We start from the raw sequence: 26,022 nt of genomic DNA, 5'->3' as shown, positions 1-26,022 counted from the left end.
GTAACAAAAATATATGTATATATACAATTTTCTCTCGCTTTATACAAACACAAACACATTTTATACAATTTGCGTTTTTTGTATAAAGTGAGAGAGGCGAGTGAGAGAGCGAGATCGAGATCTGGGAGAGGGGAACAAAAATATATGTATACATACAATTTTCTCTCACTTTATACAAACACAAATGCACTTTATACACTTGCGTTTGTATAAAAAACGAGAGAGGCGAGGGAGAGAACGAGAGTGTCGAGCGAGATTCACCAGGAGAGAGGTGAAATAGCAACAATTTGCTATGAGGTACAATTAAATCAAACTATATTTATAGCATTTAATTTGAATTAATAGTTTGCTATTATATACAATTTTCCCTAAATTAAATTAAAAAAATTTGTACTAAAAAACGTGAAGTAAGTTGCAAATAAAGAGAGTAAAATAGAGGTTGATTATACAAAACCCTATAGATGGGAAACAGACCAAAGACTAATAGATCAATGGACACATATAGCTTGATGAATTCCTTCACACTTTTAGGTCCAAACTCTCACCTAAAAGTAAGTACATCAATTTAACTCAAATTGATGAAGAAATCAACTTTGAAAGTTTGATTCGATTTGATTTTAAATTAGAGAATCTTGATGGGGACAAAGTTATTAAACTTATGTGTATATTACACGCTCACACAATGTCGATTCTATGCTATACAAATTAAAAGCATATGTCTTAGGCCCTCAATTTTTGTGGGACGACTCACACATGGGATGTTGAGGTTATTTTTTAGAAGCAAAACGTGCTAATTATTTTGTGACTAAATGAGTATAATAACAAAATATGATAATAATTTTAGGCGGAGGAGTATGTAATAGTATTACTTATAGTTATAATTGATTAATCTCCTAGATCTGTTTTCTTATATATTAATACTTGCTGTATTTTTCTTTCTACATGTACCTCTTCGACATTTTTTATTTTTTATTTTATTATCGTGATGTTCAGTTAGTTTGAGTGTTGGTTACTAAGTAATATTCATGTATTAAAATGAATGTAACTATTATTATGTTGGTAATATTTTAATTGCTACGTATAAAATTCAGCACTTAAGTACGGTGTGTGTTTATCAATTTTCAATGTCACGTAAAAAAATATGTATAAGTTAAGAGAAAATCTATTATATATTTTATGTAGTACAAAATATCGAATATAGGAATAATTAATCTTACATAATTAATTTATGTATTACTAATACATGCCTAATTAATCAACAATTGTGGATAAAAGAAGACAATAATTTGATGTAATAATAACAAACATTATCTTTATCCAAAGTTGTAACCCAATAAGTACAAGATCTCAAATTATGAAACTAATAGAACTATTGTCTTCCTGATTAAGTTGGATAAAGACCTTTAACATAGTACATTGGGTGATTTTAATATTTAACTTCTTGTCCTAAATTAAGTAATATTTAGTTAGTATTCTTTGCGTTTTATTTTATGTGAAGGTGATACTATTTGAAAAGTCATACAATTTTATTTAACAAATTTTTTTTCAAACCTTTTTAAATATTCTAAATCACTAGTCATGTTGACTTGTATAAAAACATTTATTGAAGAATTGAATAGTATATACCAAACGTCTTAGTCAAAATTAAGTTTTGACCCTCGCACTTTGAATCCCTTTTACATGAATATTATTTTCAAGTGACATTAATGTAGTTTATATATACATTTTTCAAGGAACTATTATTTACTTCGAAGGTAAAAATAGGGTATGCGTATAACTACTTTTACCAAATTTCATTTTGGAGATCATACTGAGTATGTTTTTGTTGTCGTTGTACATTTACTAATATAAAGTGCTTTTTTTTTTGGTATGTAGAGAATACCCTATTTGTGGTTAAAAAAACTCAACTTTCATGAGAAAGACAAGACATCATGAAAATGTCTCAACACATCAATGTTACATACATAGTTATAAGGTTTTCTTAGAGGGTTTTTGATATGGACCAAACAACCTAAAGGGAAAACATGCCAAAGATAATTTCTAATCAACAAGACAAACAATTGTATACATATATATGTTAATTTGAATTGAAAGTTCTTGAAAAAAGGTATTTTTCAAGTACCAAACATATGTACCAACTACCATCTATTGTGTTCATTTGTTTTTGTCTTTACTTCTTTGCCTTTGGAATCTAAGGGGGGGAAATGATAGATTGATTGAGAGGGTAGAAGTTACTTTTAATTTTTTTTTTTGGGGGTAGTGTGAAATTAATTTTATTAGAAAAAAATATGTTTGGCCTTCTATTTTTATACAATAATTACACATAAAGTTAGGGATAACAATAAGGATAACTTGATTCTAAATCATTTACATTTCTCCTAAGTGAAGTTGAGAGGAGATTTTTGTGTTAGTGAAGATTGTTTTCAATGACCGAAAAATAATAAAAAAAAGATTTTCAGTACGATAGGCGAAAGGGTCTATGACCGTCCATTCCTAACTTCTTTTCAATTCATATAGGAAGATTTATGCATTATTATAAGATATTTATATGTTTACTCTCTTTTTAATTTGTAGTCTAATACAAAGATCAATCGTTTTTTGTTAAATTAGCTATGTGTCGTGTATTATCAACTATTTCTATATATTGTTTGGTTAAGTTGAAAAAACAAAAGTAAACGATTACAGCTGACAAGAATGCAATGTTTATCGCTGATCAATGAATTCAAGATATATAGTATCTTTTATACATAAAATTAAATTGTTTGATTTAATATAAAATTTTACAAAAAATAAGTGTTTAGTATTTCAATTACAAATAGTAAAAAAAGAAGAAATATAAATAATAACAATGAATCTGACATATAGCTTAGTTGTTCTAGAACAATTATACATACTGATAGTGTAAATATTACGTTAGTAATATTGTTTAGTCTGTTTTAATAAGTTATTGATATTACTTTTCAAGTAATTAGCTATACTGATTGGCTAGTGCATTAGTATATGGGGAATTTATTACTCATTTTATAATGCACATGAATTTGTCTTTTGTATAAAATTAGATATTTTATATGAATATTTTCAAAAGTTAATCAAAATACACACCTGATTTATTTGTAAGTTATTTACTTGAAGGAACTAGAATTTCATTTCCATTCATTGCTTTCTTTTTTTCCTCCCCCCCCCCCCCTCCCCCAAAAAAAAAAAATGACTTGTTGCTTTCTATTGGAAAAACTTTAGCCATGATTATGAAAATCAACTATAGAGTGACTACCCTACCTAAATATTTCCATTACTAATGCATTATAGTAATATTGAAAGCAAGATCAAGAAAGTGACATAGAACTACCCAATACCTTTTTCAAAAATCAAAGACAAATAGCATACCCCCTATTCTCTCCGTCACATTTTACATAACACTCTTTTTTTTAGTGTCTAAAACAAATGTCATCTTATATAATTAAAAACAATATTTTAAACTTTTTTTTTTTATTCATAATGATATGATTTACAGGCACAAGTCAAGTATTTTAGACTATAAATTTAAAACTCTTCCATTTTTATAAATTAAACACTATATCAAATCAAATAATATCGAATAAAATGAGATAAATGGAGTATATATTAAGACAACAAAGGGAGACTTATATATAAGTGTACATGTCAATTTTTTGTGGAACAAATGTAGGCTCAAATATGGGCATTACGTACGTGTGATCCTTTTCAACACCACACATGACTTGATTATGTTTCCATTTCTCTCTTTTCCTTATGCTCGTATGATTTAACGTGTTATAACAAGTTAATTATTATTTTCATATAACTCGATGTATATTAATAACAAAAAATTATTTGAGTTTATGCAAGGTAATTGTGCAAACACTTTAAAGGTACATTACATCGAACATGGTTATAATACGACTTAATGTCAAATAAATATGACGATCTTGTCCCTATTTTTCAAAGGATATTTTAAAATGTACCCTTTATATGATGGAAATTCTACACAAAGGAGTACTCATCGGACCTTGCCAATTTCTTTTCTAATTCTATATTAGAATTAGCCCAACTTGTCATTAGAGTGTTCTTTCAGACGTTGAGAAGAAGGGACCCGCGGACACACTATCAGAGCTAGATTTAGTTTTGGATCGATCAATTGCTCCATATCTTTAAAAATCCAAATTACGTATTTAAACAATTTTTTTACATCAAATCAATCTAATTTCATATCACAAATTTTAAATCATGATTTCATATCATACCTAACCAGACCTTACTAGTCATAGGGGTATTGAAAAGGAGAGTAATTTTATTTTTATTTTTTTGGTTACTGAGTTGGGGAATTCTTGAAGCCAGTAGGGAAAAGTCTGCAGGAGAATCTCTGAACCAGACATGGTAAAACAGAGGAAAGTGCCACTTTCACCTTAATAGTTTTTTTCTCCGCTTGGTATTCGATATCTATATTTATATTCAATTTTTTGAATTTATGCCACATAGGATTTCATTCGAGAAGGAAATATTTTTTACCAATTTTTTTTTCATATACAGAACTCGAACTCAAGACCTCTGATTAAGGGAGGAGCAAAACTATGCCCCCATTCGCTACACCACATTCTTTGGTGGTCACTTTCACCCTAATATATGTTCTCTATATTCAAGTTATGTGAAGATGTTTAATTGAGAATGAAATTTAAGTAAAAAATAAACTTTTAAAAAAAAAATTGTGATTTAAAATAAGTTTGAATAACTTTTGTGATTAGAAATAAATATTTGCAATTACAAACTTTCAATTAAATTTAAAACTTGACCAATAAATTTTATTATGTATATATATATATATATATATATATATATAATAAGTTTTTTAAATTTATAAAACTCTTCCTCATCATGAAGAAATTGTTTGTACTATGTGAAAGAATTATAAATGTTAATTTTTTTTTAATAAAAATTTAAGTTATATACATTTATAGTATAAAATAATAGTTAAAATTACTACTCTCTCAATGTAATTGAATCGATCATAACATGTTATTACACACCTACTTTATTTTTCAAGTTATCATATAAGACTTATTATATAAGAAAATTATATATTTATTATTATAACTTAACTAAAAGGAGTAATAAAATAAAATAATATATATATATATATATATATATATATATATATATATATAAAATTTAAATTCATTTTATTCTTGATTAGTACATTTATCATTGTGCATATGTTCTCTCCTCAGTCATTCCCAAATATTTTTCTTCTCATATCTCAGTATCTCCATCACTTCTTCACAAAATATAATTAAAAAACAAAAACAAATCTTGAAAATCCCAATTTTCTTAAATCTTTGTGATTAATTGCATGGGATATAATTTGTTATAATATATTTCTGTTTGGTCATCATAATTTTTCTTCTTGTTGATGGAGTATTACTACTGCAGTGTTAGATGGAGGATTATACACAAAAAATTCCTTCTATTTTTACACTCTTCTTCTTCTTTTTTGTAGCCTGCAAAACCCTCAACTCTACAAGTCTCTTTGGTAAGTTTTATATTTTATTTTTTATACTTTAAACATACACATTACACACTAATCATGTATTTACTTTCTAGAGGATTTATCGAAAACAATTTTTTTTTTATATTTAAAAATAAGAGATAAGATTTGTATATATTTTATTTTCTTCAAATTTCGCTTATGGGGTTAAATTAGTATTTCTTCTGTTTCTAAGTAAGTGATGTTTTAGACTTTTCATTTCTCTTTGGTAAATTTTATATTTTATTTTTCACAGTTTAAACATACACACTAATCATGTATTTACTTCTTAGAGGATCTATCAAAAATAATTTTCTTATACATATAAATTAAGAGATAAGGTTTGTATATATTTTATTTTCTTCAAATCTTGCTTATGGGGTTAAATTAGTATTCCTTCTGTTTCTAAGTAAGTGATGTTTTAGACTTTTCTTTTCTCTTTGGTAAGTTTTATATTTTATTTTTCATAGTTTAAACATACACACTAATCATGTATGTACTTCCAGAGGATCTATCAAAAACAATTTTTTTATACTTACAAAATAAGGAATAAGGTCTGTATATATTTTATTTTCTTCAAATCTCCCTTATGGGGGTTAAACTAGTATTCCTCGTGTTTCTAAGTAAGTGATGTTTTAAACTTTTCATTTTGTTTTTAAATAAGTGACTTTTTTTTAGATAATCGAGAAGAGATTAGTAATATTTTTTCCATTTTTATCCTTCTTTAAATAAAAAGAGTTTTACCTAACTAAGAAACTAGTAAAAAGTAATATCTTTTTTGAGGTATTTATTCAGAATGATTTTGTAAAAACATTTTTTATTTTCTAGAAATGAGTAATTTTTTTAATATATATGTCTAAGCTAAAAACATCACTTATTTAAGAGTGAGAAAGTATATTATTGACATTTATCTCATAAAAAAAAAAATAATAATAATAAAAGCACTCTATAAGGATTTCAATGCTAAGATCTTTATACATCAGTGTAATTTACTTAAATCATGTTTATGTGTAGGTGGGAAGTTAATTAAATACTTAAAAGTTTTTTTTCTAGACTACAATCTTTTCAAAAAAACTTATTTCATATTGAATCATTGCTATGTACTTTTTATATAGTTTTCAAGTAAATACATTTTATTTTATAAATTTTGAAGAATTTATAATTGAAATTTAATGTTTTCATCTATGCAGAGATCAATTTTGGGTTGCCTGCTAAAGCTGATTTTTCCTTCCAGGTTTGTTCACTTTAACTATATCTTTTATAATCAATTAAAGTGTATATTCAATGTATAAAAAGTATATAAATAGTGTGATTATACTTGCTATAATTTGTACTCATAAATATATTAAGATTAGGCTAAAAATTTACACCTGCCCAATAACCTCGCGAATGAGTTGTCTTAAACTTTTGACCTCTATTTGCTTCATGAATAAATTATGATCTGCGAGATAATAAATTACGTATAAAGTTTTGCCCATACAAGTTAGATAAAAAATATAAAAAACATCCACTTTCAAGATTATTTTTCTAATCAATAAAATTCTTAGGCTAATAATCCATCAATTTAGTTATATGGTGACAAATCTATAGAAATTACCTTATAAACACAATATTAAGTTACAAATTAAGTACGACAAAAATAGATGTTGCGTGTTCATTTTAACACAATATTAAGTTACAAATTAAAATTAGTACGACAATATTAATTATGAATTATAAACCAAAAGTCATAAAACAAAATTTCTAATTACTTATGATTTATTTTTGTTAGTCTGACTTTAAAATAACTGAATCAGATTAATTTTTTTTTTTTTTTGTCAAATACTAAAAACATATTTTAACTTAAAAATATCTAAAATAAGTCAATTCAAATTGACTTTTATACCAAATAGCTTTGGGTAGAGTTGGGCAAATACAAATTTACCATTGATGAAAAAAATTAGGTGATGTAGCTATTTCGACCCCCTAATACTCTTTATAGTAATATTTTTTTTAAAAAAAAAAACATAGTAACATAACATTATATACTTTTATAGCAAATATATAAGATACACGACCCGTTTGGCCATAGATTTCCCAAATAATATTTGGGAAAAAATTTGGCAAATAGTGTTTGTCCATACAATTTATCATTATTTGATAAATATTTTTGGCAAATATCCCAAATTCTCAAATACTAGTTTTTTCTAGTATTTGGGCCAAATCTCATTATTTGGGATCTTTTGAAAATTGAAATTTTACATCAAACTTTTATCTTTTACAAAAACACCCTCTATAGTAGTGTTTGCGTTGTATTACATAATTTTTTACTTGAACACCAAAGTAGTGATGAAATATTCAGTGAATATGAAAGTGGTGATATGGTTGTTGATGAAAATGATGAACAATCGACTCAGGGTAACAAAGTCATGTGCTTTGTATACTTCACGGTGTATGTAATGATGCTTGTTACACTCACTCCAAACTACCACATTGCTCTAGTGTCATAGACACTACTTGTTATTTGTTGCAACAAAGATCCAATTGACTTGTAATACAAACTTATGGTTAGTTTTGATAGTTTCTAAAACTTATGGGTATAAATCATATTTTTCTAAAAATGTGAAATATATTTCCCAAATACTATGGCTAAACACATGATGAAATTTCACCCAAATTTTCACCCAAATATTATTTGCCAAGAATATTTGGAAATCTATGGCCAAACGCTAGCATATTTGTGGATGTAAAAGCCCTAGCAATAAGCATTAGCTCAATATTACAGACATACAACAAATATCTTACGTGTTGGTTCTCCCAAACATATATACAATTTCAATTACAATTAAATTTTTTATGTGTAAATATAATGCAATTTGCTACGTTTTGAAAAAAAATAAAATTACTATATACATTTTGAAAAACACAAAGTACTCTCGTTGTATATTTACAAAAACGTCCACTAATAATGCTATTGATGAAATTTTCTCATTATTGATTTCGTCCATTTGTCATGCTTATTTATTCTTCTCTTGTGTGCTTCAACAATTATCAAATTATTCCTCAAATAAACATGAGTGTGCCTCTCATAGACAAATATCGACGACTAATTCCACTTCTACTGCATGTGTGGTAGTTTTCACTAGTCATTATCTGATCGACCTTTAGATCACTATGTACCTTAGGAGTGATTCCATCATGAAGCTACTTTGTAGATATGAATGTTTTTTCTATACATTATGTGTCGATGATTGAATACAAACTCACATGATCAACCAATAAAAAAGAAAAATTTACGTAAATGACGAGACCGTAAAGTCTTATATTTCTCTTATTGTGCTTCCCCAATTATCAAATAATTCCAAAAATATAAAAATCAGTAGTCTTTTTTGTCTTCATCCTAAGTAGTCAGTCTTAATTTTAGAATTTTCTTTCAACCGGCGCTTTAAACGGAACAATGTCTCCCATATGGCGTAGCTAAGCCCACATGTTTAGTGACCTATCGTTTTCGATTCATTTGTTCTATTTTAATTTAATTTAATACAAAGTTTTGAAAAAATTATAAATAAGATTGTTGAGTTTTGTTATTTTAAATTAAAGATATGTTAAGTATATCAAAATAATATTTAATTTTCTAGTCTTAAGCAGGTCAGATAAAAAGTTAGAATTAAAAAATTGTAAAAAAAAGAAGAAACAATCTATTAAAATAGACTAAAAGAAAATAGGTCAAACAAATTGAAACAAATTGCAACAGAGAGATAATAGGTTATAATCCAAAATAACTCAACCAAAAACTTAAATTTGAAAAATTAACTAAACACATTGATATTATATAGTACATATTTTCCCCTCAAACCATATATTTTTCATATTTATTTGAATTTTTAATATTTACAACAATAATATATTTAATGTCATTTTATAAGATTTGGAAATCCGAGGATAGTATGTAAGCGAGTCGCAAACCTTAATCCTATATTAGTAGATAATTAAATTGTCCCCGATAGATCCTTCCACCTTCAACATATAATATATTAAAAATAAATATTTGATGCCCATAGATATGGTGTAGTTATTATAATTTTAAATATATATATTAAAAAAAAAATTATTTTTTTTGGTCATTAAAATGTTATATCTATTATGTTTGAAATTCTCTCCTTTTTAAAAAAATAATTAAATATTAATATCACTTTGAGGTAGAGACTCAAGAAGGCAACGGCAAATACAAGGAGGATTTTAGGTGGCTTAGGATCGTCGCCGCCGCGGTGCATCTTAAAATGCGGCAGATGCACGCCATGTCATCCGGTCCACGTGGCGGTGCCACCGGGGACTCCGGTGACCGCTGAGTACTACCCAGAAGCATGGAGGTGCAAGTGTGGCAACAAGTTGTACATGCCCTAATTTATATGATATTTTTATTTAACAAAATTGTGAAGGACATAAATGTCATGAAGGTCTTTCTTCATGTGTTACATTTAATTAATGACTAGCTAGCTAGGAATATCAAAATGAACTAATTAATTATTGACTCTTACTTTATATTATGTGAGGAAATTAATGATAGTGATAGTATTAATATAATTAGTTATTTGTGTATGTCAATACTAATTTAGAGCTACTTAATTTGTTATTCAATTTTTGAATTTAAGTTATATAAATTGACCGCATAAATTTATTTTAAAATATTAAAATATTTTAATTTGTTATAAAATATTAATCGGAGTTTCACATTTTGTGATGATTCAGAGTTTGACATGTACCCCTAAGGCCCTACTGTATATATTGAATATACAAATATAATTATAAAGGGGATCGGAGAAGGACATAAATCTTACCTCTTTATATAAAGAAGATCGAATAAGTTCAATCTTAATAGACAATTACATGTAGTTACTATCTTTAAGTGATATGATTTCGTAAAAAAATTACATTGTAAATGTATAGAGGAGGGAGGAGACTTTTTTTTCTTTTTAATTATTTTCAAGAATGAGGGAACAAAAATTAGAAGACAAGAGAGTTCTTGGATATATATGTTTTTGTTAGTAGTGGAGTCAAAATTTAAAATTTATTAATTCAAAATTATAGTTCATCCAAGTTAATTGATTGACATAACAATATATATATATATATATTTTTTATAAATATCTTAAAATAAATATAAATTTTTTAAATTATAATTTAAAAATTCTATTGAATTTATAATCAAAACTTTAGCTCCACCCTTGGGCACTATGTTCAAAGCAGGAAGGAGCTGGGATTTTTGGCTTGTATTAGCAGAGTGTATGTCATGTCTGCCATTCAACTTTGGAGGCCTTTTTTTGGACAGAGATAACATGCAAATGCCCATGTTTGTGTAGGACATGTTCGAGAGAGACGAATTCAATATTTAAATTTATCGATTTAGTTATATTATCGATTTTATGTTTGGATAAAAGAGGAGAGGCATCGAGGGTTAGTTGAAAACCTCTTATTCCATAATTGTAAGGATAAAATTGTGTATATTTTATTGTCTTCAAACTTTGTTTGTGGAATTACACTTAATTTGTTGTGATCTATGATAAAAACTTTGTTTGTATATATGTGGTCTATGATAAAAGTAATGGTCTAATTGAATTCACTTTTAAAGATGAGTTTGGTGTAAGTGGTAAATTTATTGTTATGAGATTAGGAGGTGACATATGTGAATTGTGAAAGTAGCCTTTTGCAGAATGTAAGATAAGACTGTGTACGATAAGACCCTTGTAGGTCTGTCCCTTCTCTATACCGCTCATATCGAAAACTTAATGTACTAGACTTTTTTTTTTCTAAATTGAACTCATGATTTCCAACTTTCTATCTGCGACTCTAACATATAAGATTCTCGTAATCTAACTTCTACCTAGAAATTTGGCACCGATTTAGTTAAACACAAATATTGTATGTACTAAATCACGATTTACATGTAAAAGCATGTCAAATTTTAATACATATTAAATTTAAATTTTTAACTCTAAAAAATGTGATGAATATCATGTTAAATTTTTTAAAGATCGAGCCATCCAATTAAATTCTAGCAAATTAAAAAATTAACACAAGACAAAAGAACTTGAATTATTAATGCTTAAGTTATTTGTGGCCCTTTAAAGTTGTTTGTATAATTCACTTAGACATCTTAACAGACCTTGTTTCCTATTAGACACTCCAATCTTAAAAAATAAATACCTATTGAACATTTTTCTGACACTTAGTCTAAAGAGAAAGTGCGTGTAATACACATGCATATGAGGTGGCAAAATGACAAATCAAATGAAGACACATGACATTTAAATTAAAATAATTATAAAAATGAATTTTGAATATAATAAAATCCTAAAAGAAAATACTTTAAACTAAAAAAATAAAATTTATACACCCCTAACCCCACCTCAAACCTCTCCATTTCTTCTATTTCCCTAACAGAACTACCTTGTCCACCATAGTTAACCTCCATTTAGAAAAATTAGAGGTTTTAACATATATTATGTATGAATTTATTTTTTTTATTTCTCTTTATGCCTTCTTTCTTATTTCCATTTAAATTGATATTGTTTTCTTAAAAGATTCGGTTTTTTTTATTGCAATTTTTATTTTTTATGTTCGATTTGTGAGGGAGAAGGGGTGTGTGGGGGAGAGGTGAAGAGTTGAAGAGGGAGAGAGAAAATATTTAAATAATAATCTTCATTTTTTCCGACAAAGAAGATACGGATGGTCTCCGATCCATTTTTTCCGGCAAAGAAGATGTAGATAATAATCTCCATTTTATTTGATAAAGAACTAGTGATCTCCATCTTTTTTCTAGGCCAGTGACAGTAAGATGATTTAAAAAAAGAAAGAAGGAAATTTGTGGAGAAAAAAATGGTGATGGATTGTATTGAAGAAGTGGTTGCAATAGGTGTGTGGTTTTAAAAGAGAGGAAGAAAAAAAAGATTGTTATTTTTTTAAAAAAATAATGAGAACTAAAAAGAAAATATTGAAAATGAAAAGGAAAAGGAAAAGTGTTAAAATATTGATTTCACGCGCTTACCAAGATGTGAATTACACTTTTTGTGCCACATCTGCAAAAGTGACTAAATGGTTCAAATTGGAGAGGGTAGAGGTATTCAATAGATACTAGTCCTAGTTGAAGTGTCTAAGTGAATTATGCAAACAACTTTAAGGGGCCACAGATGACTTAAACCAATTATTAAACATTCAAAGGTGGGCACCATAGAAAGACTGAATGATTGTGTTGTAAAACTCCATTCAAATCTCTGGAAAAGATTTTTTTTTTTTAAAAAAAAGAAGGGAAAAAAGGTTACATATTGAGTTCGAACGAATCCAGTATTTCAAAGTCGCATCTGTCAATAGACGACAAACTAATTTAAAGTTCATAATTTGTTTCTAAGTAAGCCCAAATACTACTCTTTTTTTTTAGAAAGTCACAACTCACAACTGATTAGCAAACCACCTTGGTCAATTATAGAGGTGGATGCAGTTGGTACGTATGATTTATCAAAATTTAAAAACTTTCTCATTTTATGTGTACTTATAATTTACTAAATAGGTATAATAATGAATTTTAAACTTAGCAAATAAATATAAACCTTGATAAAATTCTAAAATCGATCTCAAAAATTTCAAATTCTAAATGGTCTTTAATTACAAATTATTTCTTTTTATAGTCAAAGTCCATCTTTCGAGTCTATCAAGTAGGCTATCTTGAGTCTAGCAAAGTGGACATGGGCCATGAAATGGGCTTTTTTTATAGGCTTAATGGGCTATTTCCATCATTTAGGTATATGCTTCTCAAGGCAAATTTTTAAGGAAAAATAACACCATATACACATTTAAAAGACAATATTATGAGTTTTAAACCAACTCTAAAAAAATTCTTACTTATAACAGTTTAATTACGGGTTATAACATATCAATTAAATTTAACTTTATTTAAAAATCAATTAAAATTATTTTATTAAATGATTAATCTTTTTATATTTTTATATTATTAATTATTTAATTATATTGATTGCAGTTCCTTTTATATAATTAATAGGTGAGAGAAATAATATTAATGAGAGGAAATCAATTTGTAATTATCTATTACACCTTTTAAGGGATTTTTTAACTTATTCAAATAACTTTTATTTATTAATGACTATTGGGGCCTTTAATTTTTAAAAAATAAATAAATTTATCACCGTATATTTTAACATGTAATTTTCTCTCTCTTTAATCTATTTTTTTTTTGCTTTTCTTGATTTTTTTTTTATTTTAAATTTTGATATTTTTTTTTAATATGATTTTTTTAGAATTCTTGGCAACGAGCTTTTGTTCTTAATTTGAATGATTCCCGATCTAATTAGCTATATTTTGAAATTTTGATTTCATTTTTTATTTTAATTAATCTAAAACTTGATTTCTTGAGAAAAAAAACCGTTTTACTTAAGTTTTGAACTTGTTTTTGGTGTGTTTTTCTATATCTAAAATATTGTTTTGTTGGTGAAATAAGTATATTTAATTCTGAAATTTGTTGATATATATACATAATATGAGATCATAAAATCTTTAATAAGGATTTCTTAAGTTTTAGCTTAAATATGATTTAAAAAAAAAGTTCACACTTGAATACGAAATATAAATTGAAGAGAGAGAAAAATATAGAACTTGTATTAATTATTGCAGTTTAGACTTTAATTACATGTTTTGATTTTTGGGTGATGTATATTTCTTTTGCTACAATTTCTGACAACAATATATAATATGCATTGTCTTACAATCATATTTATTCTTCCCGGATTTATACCCGTTGGATACTAATTTTATACATTTTTATTTTTTGTCTTTGTTCTAAAATTTCAAGTTGGATACCAAGTGTATATAAGTTGGATAAAACATTAACTTGTTTTAGATTGTCTAATTTGGTTGAAATATCAGTTACATTTTATTTTTTTCATTTTCAAGTGGGATATCTGTTGGATACCAATTGAATACAACATTAACTTGTTTAGGTTGTCTAATTTGATTGAAATCTCAACCACATGTTGATTTTTCAATTTTCCAATGGGATATCAATTCAATACTAAATTTATACAAATTGGATACAATATTAACTAGTTTTACGTTGGCTATTTTAGTTGAAATCTCAATTACTTATTATTTTTTTCAATTTTACTACTGGGACGTCAATTGGATACCAAATGTATACCAATTTCATATTAAGATTTGAATTAATTTTTCCAGTCAACATCAATCGCATACAAACATTACCTATTTTTTAGTATATATTTGAAAAACTCTGAATACACAAATGATTAACTAGCACACATAATAAATATTCTGAAATTATAATTCATTAACTTAAAAGACAAAATAAATCAAAACATGAGTTTGCCACAATAAAACAACCAAATCAAAATAAAAATAAATTATGAATTTTTTTTAAGAAGGGTAATTTGAACATGTCTTCCTATTGTGTTCTTCCCGACGACATGTACTGCACGTAATCTTAGATATCTTGAATTTCACATCAGCAAACCATTTACGATTTGTGGTCTCCCTACAGTTCTTTTTGAACCATACGAAAATTATTTCTGCTTTGACACTTTTTGAATTGCATATTTTTCTGTTTCATCATAAATTATTGTGTCAATATTATATCATACAAAAGTACAAATAACTTTTATACATATGTTATATCAATATACAAATTTCATATCATTTTTATGCTTACAAAATTCATACAAAAGTAAAAATACATATGTTATTTTAAAACAATTTCATATGTTATTACATAATACAAAAGTAAAAACACATATGTTATATCAATATACAAATTTCATACAATTCTTATTCACACATTTCTTACCTATTTCATGCCAAAAGTTATCAATTATTCATACCAGGATCATGCCACTAGAATACCAAAATAATTCCAACTTAGAAATATAATTGTCATTGGTTTAATAAACAGTATACCAAATTCATTACATTGTTATTCTCAAAATTCATTACAATATAATGCCAAAAAAAAATCCAATCAAACCAAAAATCTTACCAAAACATTATCGATTGTCATACATGCTTGGTAGTATAAGTATACAAATTCCAAAGAAAAAGTTATCTATTTTTTAAACCAAAAATATACCAAAAAAAAGCGTCAGACAAATAATGAATAAATTCAATGTTCATACCAAAATATAACATTATACATTTTTAAAAAAACGTCAAAATTCAAAGTATTATACACAACAAAAAATTGAAATAAGTATACAAATTTCATATAATTATTATGCACATTTTTCATACCTATTTCATGCCAAAGTTATACCTATTTCATGACATAAGTCGTCACTTTTTCACAGCAGAATCATGTCACTATAATATCAAAATAATACCACTTTTAACTATTAATTGTCATTTATTAGACAAATAGTATACAAAATTCATTCAACTATAATTTTAAAATCGTACCAACATGGTATAACCAATATACCAAATTCAAATAAATTTTATGTAATTTTTTAACCAGAAACATACAAAAAAATGAATGTTCAAACAAAAATCTATACCAATTTCAAACAAATTTTATATAATTTCAAAAGTGAATAGTCATACCAAAAACACCATAATTAAAACTATTATTCACAAACAAAATCTGAGCATTTTTTTTTTCCAGAATCACTGTTCATAATTTTTTTGAACGTTTGGTTTGTATTACAAGACAAATAAAAAATTGCAAAGAACACTAACCTGAATGATCCCATCTACCACCATGTTTTATTAATTCTAATAAGAAGCTGTCCATAAAATATATATTATTGAATAAAAATGAATATGAATTAGATGAGAGTGACAAGATTTTTGAAAAAAAAAATCTAAGAGAGAGAAACGTGGAAGAAAATGGATGAAATCAGAATTTTTAATTAATTTTAACAAATTAGAGTGAAATAAGGAAACTAAATATTCTTAATTAGTTTGAATTTCCTTAATTTATGCTAATTAGTAATTATCTTCAATCAATTCAAATTTAATTAACACACTTATTTCCATTTTTTTACCTCTTTTTTTTTCAGAAACGAATTATTTTATTTTTTTATCTTTTTCAAAACAAAATTTTACAATTATTTAAAAAATGCTTTTTTTTAAGAAACTGTTACAACCTGAATTTTTTTATTATTACAACTTGAAAGTTTAATTCTACTGCTATAACTTGAAAATATTAGTCTAATATATGTATATATGAAATTTTCACAATTTTTAAAAACTAATCAAATTTCATAAATAAATAATATTTTCAATTCCTCTTTTTGAAAAAATTATTTCTAAAATTTATGGTCAATTATAAGCAAATAAAGGGGCTATTTAGGTGGTGCAAGTGTGTATTAGTGAATTTTCAGTGATTTGGCTATGGTTTTCTAAGGTATTTCTACTTCCTAGACTAATCTATAACTTTAAAGAAGCAAGCTCACTCTTATTTCAGTAATCAGAAGAAACTTGTTTGTACGATAATTTTTTTTATAGTTTCCGACTTGCTTTATATCTTCTCTTCTCTTGCAGTTGGCATTCTCAGACCTTCTCTTTTATTGTATCTACTTATTGTTTTGATAGGAATAATTTTTCTTATTGAACTTTAAGATAATGATAGAGACTAGATTTTTACTCTAAACCAATAGGTCATTAATTTGTAAAAACGATAGACATCGAGTTCATTCGCTCAATTTTTCTTTATGATAGACCAACTCAAAGAGAAAAATGCAAAAGGCGTGTTAGCAATTTTTTTGCCTTGCTTTCTAATGAAAAAAGAATGTTGTTATCATTCAGGAATCAATTGCACATGAATAGACTCTTTCTAAGATAGGAGGAAATGATTTTTTTTTTTTCAATTTTTCAAAAACATAAAATGGAATTCTTTTTATAAGACCTATATATACATTTTTAAAAGAATGTAATAAGAATATATTTGAATCTCCAAATAATAATACTAGATAGTACCAAAAGAGACATATATACAAACAACCAATGGACAAAATTATGGAGTTAGGTGAACATTATAATTAAATTACTCATAGATCTCAAAGATCACTAGATAAGCTTGAATAATTAAAAAAAACCATTAACATGCATGCTTACTCATTGGCTCATATATATGACTCTTATCTCCTTCACCTAATTAATTTTTTTATTAGTCACTTTTGTTTCAATTCATATGATCTTGCTATATTGAACAAAGCTATTTTTTTAAAGATTTTTTAAAATTTTTTATGATTTTAGACATGTTTTTAACATTTCATTGGCTAATTATAAAATTGTATAATTTGGAATTTAAACATGTTGTAATATTTGTATGTGTACAGAAGTTTGTTGGTTAAACTATTAGAAAATATGGAATTAGCCACATAATTTATTGATAATTCCTAGGTAATCCGTCACTAAGAAGTTCGTAGCTTATTGATTTTTTTTATAATATGTTGCTAATACATAAATAGTTAAATGATATTTATTTACATGAAATTTTTATTGTTTAACAATGAAATTTTGTCTATCACTAATATATTCCTTTCTTCTTTTTTTTCATTACCAAGTGTGTTGGATATGAATTTTTTTTTTGTAATTTCTTATGTTTGATTAGTCAAAATATTTTTGAACATATTATTCTAGTGCCTTATATATTGTTGTGATATTGTTAATGTTTTTTGTTCACACTCTATTCATTAGTCAATGATACTATACAAGTATATTGTCACGACCCAGACCGTCGTGATTGACATCCACACTAACCCTCTAGTGAGAGAACCACTACTACAACCCGACTACACAACTTAACGAAAAGATATTCATTTTAAGATACAGAACCAAGTTTAAATGCCAAAATTATATAGAGTTTCCATAAACTCCAAAGGTTTCAAAATAATTAACTAACCGAACTAATGCGGAAGTCTAACCTTCGGAACCTGAAAGTCAATGTACCAAAACTCTACTAACGACAAGTCTAAGAACAAGGGGTACAACCTCGAAACTAAACAAAAAAATATCTAAAGTACTAGTCTAAGTCCGAAGAAAATGGACTAAACAGAATAAGAACTCATGACAACTAGGAAAAACTGTAAAGTAAGCGTAGAGTAGTACCTGAATCGTCGAACAACTAGGGGTACTTGTTTTGCATGTCCTTCTCGGTTTCTCATGTAGCTTCCTTAATCGGACGATGCTTCCATTGAACTTTCACGGACTTAATATCTTTGGTCCTCAACTTTCGGACATCATGATCAAGAATAGCAATCGGTTCCTTCTCATACTGAAGGTCTTTGTCTAACAACACTGAGTCCCACTTTATGATGTAATCTCCATCCCCATGATACTTCTTCAACACTGACATATGAAACACTAGATGAATTCCAAATAAGCTAGCTGGTAAAGCCAACCTATAAGCCACTGTCCCTACACAGTCAAGAACCTCAAATGAACCAATGTATCAAGGACTAAGCTTGCCCTTTTTGCCGAGTCTCATCACCCCTTTCATGGGTGACACTTTAAGAAGAACTTTCTCATCGGTCTGAAATGTCATGTTTCTTACCTTATGGTCTGCATATTTTTTCTATTGACTTTGGGCTGCGAGGAGCTTAGCTTGGATGTTTCTTACCTTATCCTGAGCATCATTCACCAAGTCAACCCCCAACGGTTTCACATCTCCGACCTCAAACCATCCTTTGGAAAATCTACATACCTTCCCATAAAGTGCTTCGAACGGTATCATGTCAATGCCGGAGTGGTAACTGTTACTAAATGAGAACTCACACAACGGTAGGAACTTATCCCAATGTCCTCCAAAGTCGATCACACATGCCCTCAATATGTCCTCTAACACTTGAATAGTCCTCTCTGAATGCCCGTCCGTCTGCGGATGAAAGGTTGTGCTAAAGGTGAGTTGGGTGCCCATTTAATCTTGTAATTTTCTCCAAAACTTGAATGTGAACAACATACCACGGTCTGAGATGATAGAAAAGGGCACCCCGTTCATCTTCACTATCCATTTCACATAAACCTTAGCCAACTGTTGAGCACTATAGTCTATTCTGACTGGAATAAAACGGGCTAACTTAGTGAATCAGTCAACCACTACCCAAATAGAATCAAACTTTCCCAATGTCTTGGGGAGACCAACCACAAATTCCATAGCTATCCTTTTCCACTTCCATTATGGAATTGGCAGTCTTTTCAGCAAACCTGCAGGTCTTTAAAGCTCATACTTTACCTATTGGCAGTTTTGGCACTTAGCCACATACTCAGCTTTGTCTTTCTTTATGACAGGCCACCAATAAAGTTTTTTCAAGTCTCAATACATCTTGGTCACACCCGGATGAATGAAATACTGTGAACCATGAGATTCTGTCAACAATTTCTGAATCAAGTCATCTACTCGAGGGACACAAATCCTTCTTTTAAAACTGAGCACACACCCCGCATCAAGAGTCACATTTTGTGCCTTGCTAGATACTGTCTTCTTTCTAAGCTCATTCAAATTCTCATCCTCAAACTGTTTGGCCTTGATCTCTCTAATGAATGTGGGTCTAGCTTCAATGCTAGCTGACACCCCACATTTATCTTAGATACCCAACTGCATGAACATAGACTACAAAGTTTGAATTTCTTTAGCCAACGATCGCTTGGATACACCCAAGCAAGCTAAACTACCCATACTTACCGCTTTTCGGCTTAATGCATCTGCCACCACGTTAGCCTTACCAAGATTATACTGATTGGTCATATCATAATCTTTGAGTAAATCCACCTTCGTTGTCTCAGATTTAAGTCCTTTTGAGTGAATACATGTTATAGGATACGATAATCAGTAAATACCTCACACTTGACACCATAAAGGCAATGCCGCCAGATCTTGAGAGCAAACACTACTGCTGCCAACTTGAAATCATGTGTCGGGTAATTATGCTCATGCACCTTCAACTGCCGCGATGCATAAGCTATGCCACTTTTATCCTGCATGAACACAACACCCAAATTCGAATGTGAAATGTCATAATAAATAATAAAATCTTTACCTTCAACCGGTAGTGCTAGAATAAGTGTTGTGGTCAGAAGAGTCTTGACCTTTTGAAAGTTCTCTTCACATTTTTCAGTCCATTCAAAGACACCTCTTTTTTTTGTCAACCTTGTCAGATGTGTGGCAATAGAAACAAAGTTTTTCATGAACCGACGATAGTAGCTAGCGATCCCCACAAAACTCCTAACTTCAGTCACAGAGCTAGGTCGGACCCAATTCTTAACCATTTCAATCTTTTGGGGATCTACCATTACTCTTTCCCTTGAAATTACATTCCCCAAAAGGCGACTGAAGTTAACCATAACTCACACTTAGAATATTTAGCTTACAACTTTTTCCTCCCAAGAACACCCAGAACAATACGAAGATGGTCGACATGATCTTCCTTACTTTTCGAATAAATCAAAATGTCATCAATGAAGACAATAACAAATGAATTCAGAAATGGTTTGAACACATCGTTCATCAAACTCCTAAAAGCTGCAGGCGCATTTGTCAACCCAAACGACATCACTAGAAACTCGTAGAGCCCATATCGGGTCTTGAATGTTGTTTTTAGTATATCCTCAGGCCTAATCTTTAACTGATGATAGCTTAACCTCAGATCAATCTTAGAGAAAACTGATGCACCTTGCAACTGGTCAAAAAGATCATCTATTCGAGGCAGTGGATACTTGTTCCGAATGGTGACCCTATTCAATTAGCGATAGTCTATGCACATCCTCATGCTACTATCTTTTTTTCTTAACAACCAAGACAGGTGCACCTCATGGTGTAACACTAGGACAGATGAATCCTTTATAAAAAAGTTCCTGAATTTGAGATTTAAGCTCTCTCAACTCCGTCGGAGCCATGCAATACGGAGGAATGAAAATGGGGAGAGTATTAGGTTCTAAATCAACGCAGAAATCTATATCTTTATCTGGAAGCATACCAGTCAAATCGGTAGAAAACACTTCTCTAAATTCAAACACTACATGAATAGACTCAATAGAGGGAGGCTCGGCATCCACATCCCGAATATGAGCCAAATACGCCAAACACCCCTACCCCACAAATTTTCTAGCCCGAATGAAAGATATGACCTTAGCTGGCTTAAGCTTGTACACCCATTCCCACTCTAACATTTCCCTACCCTGGATCTTTAGAGTAACAAACTTAGCATTAAAATTAAGCACAACATAATATGAGGGAAACCAAGACATGCCTAAGATTATATCGAAGTCAGTCATATCCAAAATAACCAAATCAGCCCAAGTCTGAAAACCCATAAACATAACAAGACAAACACGATATACCTGAGTGACTATGACTGACTCTCCAACTGGGGTAGAAACATGAATGGGGGCATGAAACATAGCACAAATGACATCAAATCCTAAGGCACACTGAACTGAAATATATGAATAAGTAGAACCCGAATCAAACAAAACAGTAGTCATCCGATCACAGACAAGAATAATTCATGTGACCATTGCATCAGACACCTCAACATTGGCCTTGCCCGAAAATGCATAAAATTAAGCCTTGTCATCTTGACGGGAAACCTCTTTTTCTTACGGCACTGCTCCCCTACCTGCATTACCATTTCCCCGCCCTCTACGGCCTCGCTAATTTCCTCCTCATATGCCCAAGTTCTCCACAATTGTAACACACTTAATAACTTAACCAAGTAAGCATCGATGCTATTGTAGTAGTCGTATCATGATCCTCTTTGATATACACTCAATCTAAGAAATCGCCGTAAAGATTCTAACTTCAATTGTCGCAACATAATTTCATCATTTACTAAGAAACCCATACATGTTATGACAACAATACTAAATGCATTTTCCAAAGTAATGGTATTCATTATCTAGCCTTCCCTTACAAAACTTCTTGAATGTTGTCACCTTGGCAAAGTTTTCTAACTTCAACCCCTTCTACCTCTGTTACAAAATCAACCACTTCCTGAAAAGATTTTGCTAAAGCAACCACCTATAAGCTTGAATTTGCAAATCTGACCTAATTCCCTTCATAAAACGACGAATTTGTTGTTTTAGACTAAAGCAAAGTGGAGTACCATATTTGTATAAAACACAAACTTTTGCCTTAAAGGCTGCAACAAATATATTATGTTGCTCTATATTTAAGAACTCATCTCTCCTCTTATCCCTCAAAGTTCAAGGTATATACTTCTTCATATAGAAAGCTATAAAATGTTTTCCTAGTCATGAGTAGTGCATTTACTGGTCAACACTCAACATGAGACCACCACCACATTTTGGTGTCTCCCTTGAACTGGTATATCATAAACTCAACACCAAATCACTCTACCTTATCCATCTTATGAAGCAACTCATGACAATCAACAAGAAAATCATAAGAATCTTCAGATTCAGTACCCATGATGAATGAAGGTTTCAACCTTAAGAACATAATAAAAACCTCATGTTTGTTACTAGTCATTACATGCCCATATTGAATCGGGGAAACATGCTTATTTGGAAGGATGCATCCTTTCTTGCTAGTGTTGGTGTTACCACTTCTGTTGCTCTAGTTCTGACCATTGAGTGAAGGAGGAAAGATACCAATTTGTATCACATAGATACCAATTGGATTCAAGTAATAGCACAAAGAAAGAACGAAATTAGTTTTCCTAAAGTCCTATAGCCTCTCAAAGAGAAGTACATACGTCTCTGTACCGTTTCGCAAGACTCTACTAGACTCATTTTGGTACAATGAGCTCAACGAACCTAGGGCTTTGATATCAACTTTATTACGACCCAGACCGTCGTGATTGACACCCACACTAACCCTCAGGTGGGAGAACCACTACTACAACCCAACTACACAACTTAACGAAAAATAGACATTTAAAGATACAGAAGCAGGTTTAAATGTAGAAATTATATAGAGTTCCCATAAACTCCAAAGGTTTTAAAATAATTAACTAACCAAACTAGCGCGGAAGTCTAACCCTCAGAATCTGAAAGTCAATGTACCAAAACTCTACTAACGACAAGTCTAAGAACAAGGGGTACAACCCCGAAACGAAACAAAAGAATATCTAAAGTACTAGTCTAAGTCTGAAGAAAATGGACTAAACAGAATGAGAACTCATGGCAGCCTGGAAGAACTGACTCACTCTTGAATTTGGTCTCAATCAGTGATTTTCTAAATGAGTCTGTCAGTAGCCGCCTGAAGATGCCCTGTACTTAACAAATAAAGAGCAAGTGTAGTATCAGTACACAACCACAGTGTACTGGTAGGATCACATGGTTATTTCCAGTAAGCGAAACATAATAAGCAGTCATAACATAGTAAACATGACATGTACATATATATATATATATATACACACACACATCGGTTATCATTTTAGGAGCAATGTACAATTCCACATTCTCAATAACAAGTAGATATGACAAATCAATGGTCCTTCCATGGAACCCATACCCAAACTGTTAATGTATCGGAATGTGACACCCGATCTCAATTAGTGTGTCGGAACGTGACACCTGATCCAATATATGGGCTGGAACGTGGCACCCAATTTCAGTTAGTGTGTCGAAACGTGACACCCGATACATTCAACACAACCATAATTACATTCACACTCATAATATATATACTCACAATCATACAATCAAATGTTAAATCATGGCATATATTGTTCATTCATACACAATTCATTTGGTTTGATCAATAATGTTTCATTCACATACATACATGCATTACAATGAAGCAATTACCAATATACATCACACAAACATGAATCAAACTATCACCTACCTCGAAACCAAGCTTGAATCCCCTAAGGCACTTGAATCTTCCCTTTTCGGATTTTTCGGCTTGTTCTAAGTCAACAAACAATTAATATATGCAAGGATCAATAAATTAGGTCTATTTACCCGGATTACAATCGAAATTATCAACCCTAGGCCAAACCCAAGATCCCAATACCCAACTTATGGCTTTTTCTACCATTAGTTTCATGTCAAAACCCTCCCCCAATGGTAATCACCCATGAATCTAAGTTCTACGGATCGAAAAATGGATTAGGGGAGTAAAAACCTTACCTTTCGCGCTAGAAGAGGTGGAAAACTGTAAAGAACTTACCCTGGGACGTTTCTTAGCTCTCAAGAACGAAGGTTGCAGAATAATAACGTTTTTGGGGTTTAATCCCGACTTAATTCACGACTGGGCTGCTACGACTGACCCCATCCTACCACAGCGGCCCCGCCGTGGCAGGAATAATCTCCCCACAATGGCTTACACAGAGACAAAACCTTGGAATTTGAGTTCCGAACCCCCATTTCACAACACACCTTCAACCTATGACGTTCAAAAACTACCATTTCACGCTAAGATCAGTTTCGGGAGTTCTACTCGCCCGAATTTGATTCCGTAAAGTCGTACGGGTTTATTAACGTCTTAGTTATCCACTCATGTGATCAAATTCACAATTAGATCCCTATTCATTATCAGATTTCCCTAGATCATACGTGACTCCGATTCGTCCAAATCTGGACTAGGCTAGAATTTTCCAAGTCACTACCCAAAAATTTTCCGGTCCAAATTATTTCCCTAACGACGGGAACAAGTCGTTACATAATACACATTGTTGTGGTATCATTAAGATTTCTTGTTCACACTCTACTCATTAGTCAAATATATTGTAGAAGTATATATATATATATATATATATATATATATTATTGTGGTATCATTAAGATTTATTGTTAAGAAATTACTCATTAGTCAGTGATACTATAAGAGTATCTATATTTTTGTGGTATCATTAAGATTTCTTATTCACACTCTACTCATTAGTCAATAATACTGTACACGGATATATAGAGGGTTGGATCCTAAATTTAAAGAGAGTTGAAGTTGTAATTTATTTTGAGAGAATGAATATTTGCTGAATTAATTTGGATTAAACTATGAAATCGTAATTATTTTGTGTTTTGTGGTATATTGATGTAGTTAACTCTTTTTAATATAACAAATCAAATAGTCAATAAAAAATGTATTAAAATAACTAATTTGAATATAAATAATCCCATTATAACTTGTTTTCGAACCATGCCATCCCTAAATATATACACATCTTCAGTGACCAATGTTACTATTTAAGACAATAAACATTAATGTTTTAAAATATCTAAATTTTCTAACTTTTTAAATTATTTATATTTCCTACCTAGCGGCTATTACTATGTCCATATTATTTTAAAATCTGAATCTGGCCATCTTTTTGTTTTTAATTCATAATGTTCCCTTTTTCTGCCTTCAAACTATTATCTTGTATTCATTTTAAAATTTCCACAGTTGGTTTAGAAGTGCATTTACGCACTAACTTAATATTTTAATATAATTTTTTCCTAACATATATGAGTTATTTTTGCATTACAAACATGCTTGTTAATAAATAACGTGTTTTTTTTTTAACTTATAGATGATTAGT

The 26,022-nt window shown here is 29.5% G+C and overlaps 1 pseudogene; it reads left to right on the top strand.

Moving 5' to 3' along the window:
* The first annotated feature begins 5,390 nt into the window (after positions 1-5,390).
* Positions 5,391-10,095, top strand: LOC125835055 (EPIDERMAL PATTERNING FACTOR-like protein 2; annotated as a pseudogene).
* The last annotated feature ends 15,927 nt before the right edge of the window (positions 10,096-26,022 follow it).

This window comes from Solanum verrucosum, unplaced genomic scaffold (assembly GCF_900185275.1).
Source record: "Solanum verrucosum unplaced genomic scaffold, falcon-dt-bn FXZP01000220.1, whole genome shotgun sequence".
Lineage (NCBI taxonomy): Eukaryota > Viridiplantae > Streptophyta > Magnoliopsida > Solanales > Solanaceae > Solanum > Solanum verrucosum.
The sequence above is the reverse complement of the archived record's forward strand: the minus strand, read 5'-3'. Positions and strand labels throughout refer to the sequence as shown.